This window comes from Adiantum capillus-veneris, chromosome 15 (genome assembly GCF_014529385.1).
Source record: "Adiantum capillus-veneris isolate H3 chromosome 15, ASM1452938v2, whole genome shotgun sequence".
Taxonomy (NCBI): domain Eukaryota; kingdom Viridiplantae; phylum Streptophyta; class Polypodiopsida; order Polypodiales; family Pteridaceae; genus Adiantum; species Adiantum capillus-veneris.
Window position 1 is genome coordinate 103,643,654 of NC_140945.1, and position 5,350 is coordinate 103,649,003.

General features: G+C 43.3%; 1 pseudogene; it reads left to right on the plus strand.

Moving 5' to 3' along the window:
* Window positions 1-2,787: 2,787 nt before the first annotated feature.
* On the plus strand, window positions 2,788-4,884 carry LOC147441205 (uncharacterized; annotated as a pseudogene).
* The last annotated feature ends 466 nt before the right edge of the window (window positions 4,885-5,350 follow it).

Consider the following 5,350-nt stretch of genomic DNA (forward strand, 5'->3'; position numbering starts at 1 on the left):
ACAAGCTGGGTATGTTAACTAGCATAATTGGGTATGCTAACCAACATACATAGTACCATGTATGATTACTATCATAATTGGGTACGCTAACTAGCATAAGGATGTTAATTAGCATACATATTGTGTTAACCAACATACTTAGAAAGACTACTAAGCATGCTAACTAGCATACTCATTATACTAAATAGCACACCCAACATACTAGGAATGCTAACTAGAGTGCTTCGTTAGCCGCAGAGTTCGAGGGTAAGAGAAAACAAGAACCTCTAGAAGACAAAAACTTGGGGGGTGGGGGGAGAGAGAGAGAGAGATGTATATTTTTTATTATCGTCCTGGATGGACAAATATGACCCGCAGGACCAAAGGTACATGTGATTTTTTATTATCGTTTTGGGTGGTCAAATATGATGTATGGGACCAAAAGATACATGTGATGAACTATATGGATAAGTGACTCTCGATGCTCAAGGATTATGTGACGAGACACAGTGGAGAGCCCACGCTATGGCTGGAGCGGAATGTATGTAGGTATAGGTCATGGTTGAAAATGTGAGAAGCAGTTTCAAAATTCGAAGGTGAATTCTGACGACATCTCGGACTGGAAGCTCATCAACAACTTGTTGTGCCGTGACAAGTGCACTGCACTTAACATACATACTGGCCAACAAGCTCTGTAACTTGCAAACTCCTTGTCGAGAAGATCGAATTGCTCCTGAGAGCAATGCAGAATGCTTTTTTTACTTCGTTATTTTATTCACTTGGTAGCTTTTGACGGCGTAGTTTTTTTTAGAGCTTTTTAGGGCTGGGTTAAAAAAAAAAAAGAGGAGCCACATGGGCTAACGACAGGCCAGGGATTTGGAATTTCCCACTACGCTAACAAAGTAACTAGCATAAACCTTGTGTTAAATAACATACTCAGAATGCTAGTGAGTATCCTAGGTATGTTAACTAGCATACTCTATATGCTAGGTAGATTACTAGGCATGCCTACTAGCATACTCATTATGTTAAATAGCATAGCCAGCATACTAGGAAGCTAACTAGCATAAATGTTGTGTTAAACAACATACTTAGCATGTTAAACAACATACTAGGTATGTTAACTAGCATACTCTATATGCTAGGTAGATTACTAGGCATGCTAACTAGCATACTCATGGCATGCTACCTATCTTACCTAGGGTGTTAGCAAGCATCCTTGGTATTATGTACAATGTGGTAACCAGTGTTGAGTTTTCAGGCCCGTGGTCGGGTTGTGGTTGAGTGCGTGCCCTCTTATGTACACTTTTGTACATAAAGATAATAAGGAGGAAGTATCCCTGAACGGCTTGCTCGCTGTTGCTGTGCTCTCCCGCTGCGCCATCGCCTTCGCCTCCCCCCCCCCCCCTTCGCGTGCTGCCCGCTGCCCTCCCTCGCTCTGCCCTTAGCCCCAGCTGCCCCCCCCTCGCGCTGCCCTATTCCAGCCACTACGCCCGCCCTCACCCCTCAGCCCCAACCCGCTTTATCCCCCCCCCCCCGACTTGGCCTGTTCATCCATCAGTTTGGGCCCTCCTCCTCGGTTGCTCCCTGCAGATTCTGCACTTTCGGTAGCTGTTCCAACTCCTTGGAGCAGTGTTGGCGCTCCCTTTTGCAGCATCCTCCCATCGTCATCTTCTTATGCCACATCAGTAGACACAGATGGAGGCTCCAAGTTCGCCACATAGGGACTCGCCAGAAGCCCCCTCGCTCGACCCCGCTGAGCCCACCATTTGACTTGCTCTCTTGCCTACAGAGCAAGCAAGCCTTGCTGCCAAGGTAGAGCGATTGCAGGCGACCTCGGTCATCTGCAAGATTCTCGGCACCCGACCTAGCAGAGGAGAACTGCGAGACCTTCTCTAGGCCCGCCTTCTCGCAGAGGTGGGAAAGATTTTCTAAAAGTAGTTAATCGCGTGGTTTTGTAGGTTCACTTTTTGAGACTAACAATCTCAAAGAGTCTCTGTGCCCCATCCCGAGTTGCTTTCCTAAATATTGACATATATTAGTGCCAGATACCTATGTTGTAGACGTACGTTGCTGTGACCCGCTAACATTGGTGCCGGAATGCTTACATGATATATCAATGCAGCATGAATACTCATGCTCTCGTTTCCACTCATCTTCATGATGAGATCGTTAATACCATACACATTTGTGCGGCGGATCATGCGATGTACTTAGACGGTTTACCCAAAAAGGATCAAAATCTTATTACCGCCGTACGGAAAAGTATGCCAAAGGTTATGAGCCTTGGTATCCGCTCACTCGACGTTACCTTGGCAGATTGGTCTATGATGTATGAATCAAATTAAATGCTTTCTTTTGTCATTGGTATGCGTGATTATTAATATAGTCTTGCTTATTTTGGATTTTAGATTCAAATGACAAAAGGGAAAGAGAAGAGAATATCGAATGTGAAGCATGGTTTGTCTGACAAAGACTTCAAAAAGGAAGAGGAGAGAATTCACCAACAAATATCAAGATCGTATTGGGAAGGTACTTTATTTGTTTGCATCTACTCTTTATTTGTGGCGAATGGTACAATATGTAATTAGAGTAATTGTCATTTTTGCACCATATTGCAGCTACTTAACATTGTGGATCCCAACCTTGGGACGGATTGGCTAGCAAGGGTTTTGTCTCTGAAATGGGGTAATGATAGCTGGGCTACATTGGAGAAATTGAACTTAATAGCAGTCTAGGATGCTCCCGTTCAAAACAAGATTCATTGGATTTCTTTGCTTGAAGCGGACAAGATTACAAGGGGTGCATATGGTCTTAAGAAAGGAGATCACGTCTTCCGCATGTAAGATGATCCTTGATAATTAATCTTGAATTTGTTGTACTGTCCTTTTTTTCTCTCACTCTTTTTGGAATTGTAGGTGGCTTCGTAGAGAGGGTTTTGTGGCACGAGTCTTTGAAAGAGCATTTCAGATTGTGTCAGATCTTATGGATTTGCCTGGCGTTGTGCCTTTGCCACATGACTCTACCCTCACATTCTATTTTGAGGAGATAAAATTTGAAGCCAGGCCCTTTTTGCTTCCAATTGAAGTGTCTCTTGGAGCAAAGACGAAGGATGTGGAGAAGCAGGCATTGAAGAAGGTAGATACATTACAAATGGCAGCACAACGTTTGTCTTTCAGGTGAACAATTTATTAATTGCAATTTTATTAATTTGTTATGTTTATGCGATGAGCGTCATGGAACTTGTTAGGTGTTGATTGTAGATTCCTTATGTTTTTGGTATCCAAGAATGTGTTACCTGCCATGCCTTTTTTGGTAAGACAGTGGACTCAGATGGCTACTCAAGACACATGCATGTACCCCTCTAGTATGCGTACCTTGAGTGCATGGGAGATTGAGAATTGTCCGTGGTGGATAGATATGGAAAAAGGACATGTTCTTGGTCGTGAAAGAGAGCTGCATGACACGATGTCGAGGGATGCTGTGATACAAAATCCACCAGCAGATAGACGAGAGGCAAGACATGCAGGTATGTTTCACTCTTTGGCATGCCAAACAACCATAAGTTAGTAGTATTTTGACTTAAAATGTTTTGTTTAAGATGCGCAACTCTCAAAAGGAAAAGGAAACATTTGTGGATACGATCATAGAGGAGGATGTGGGCTCAATGCCTAGTATGTCTTATAAAATTTTGTTAATGCTTTCCAAAAATAAGCTTCATAGATGACTAATTTTATCTTGTTGTGATGCTCCAGTGTGTTCTGGCACCATCATGGCTAGGAAGACTATCTCATTTGTTTATCTTGTGGAGTCTCCACTACAAAACATATCTAGTTTTTTTGACACACGGTGCATGGCCATAGTGGGGGACTACATTGCCATTGCTGCAGACCTCAAAGCGAGAGTCCGGAATCCCATATGGATCCCTGTACATGAGCATATTTCACGAACACGTTCGGAGGCTACACTCTATACTCGCTTGAGGAGAGCCGTTCCATGGGCTTCTGATTTCATTTTCTTGGATCCCCCCTTTGGTGGGTCTCTAGTAGGCTCCTCTACTCTACCTCACTGGGACATTTGTAGTGAGGATCATGTGTGTGCTGGAGTTCATTTGGCATTTTCGATGCTAGCAGATTCAGGCTGGCTTCTAATCACGGTGTGTACGGCGGGTGAGATCCTTTTGTTTATGATCATGCCATAAGATAGTAATAATCATTGTAAGTGTTTGTAATAAAATGCTTTGAACAGGAGAGGCCATTGGGTGGGTGGAGAGGTTTTGTCGTGCTGCAGAGATGGTTGTTCATCGACGTATTGTAGTACTCCATCATGGATCCTATGGTCATTTTGAGAGTTTTGGTGGTCCTATTGAGGTGACACACTTGATTTGTATTAATACTCTAATGATTTATGTTGTTGCTTTCTCTAACCGTGGCTCTTTTGTTACAGTGTCTTTGCTCTGTGCTATTTATGGTTCATTGAGTAGGTATGCGTCCACCATGCTTTGTAGCAGAGAGCACTGTCCTATTTTCTCGCCTTGGCATGGAGTCATCGAATTCTTTTATGATGCATCATGTTCCGGAGCTCTCTCAAGCTAGATCATCATCAGGCGAGCCATTGCGAGGTGGATTGCAACGGAGCCATTCTTTTGTTGCATGATTTGTGGAGCTCCTTTGTCGACGTGGAGGTATTTGCTTGGAGCTTGGATGTGGTACAACCCCTGCATTGGCGGCTTGTGTGGGATCAGGACGGACATGTGTTGCGCTTGACATTGATGAGCCATTGATTTCAGGATATGTGCTACCATTACTCCATCATAGAAAGCGGAGCAGAGAGGACCCCTCCACCTCCTTAGATATTGATGATGAGGGTGATATGCCATCGCGTGTCAATCCCTTTGATGACTAGTGAGGCCCACGTCTTACTATGCCATTGACATTGCTTATGTTTTTTTATCCTTTTGATGTCAACATTGGTATTTAGTGTTTATGGATATTGCTTCTATGTCTTGTTTAGTATTTTGTCTTGATGATGCATTTTCTTGTTGGTTGGAAGTTCCATGCCGGTCTACGCAGAGGAGATGGCTCAGAGCATGGAAGCGGACATGCGATACAATTCTGAAATCTATGAGACACGTTGGAGACGGAATGTCTACATCAACGATGAGTGTGAGAATTGAGGGATTTGTAGCATATGGTTCTTGTCATGTTTTGATGGAAACTTTTGAGTCAATGTTCTAATGTTTTAAGTCGTGGATGAGAAGTATTCACTCTTTGGAACAATTTGGTTAAAATTTCAAATCCTCCTATGAGGTGCCTTAAATGGCGAATGGGTTTGTTTTGAAATATTGACCTATGTACAAAGGAAGCTATGT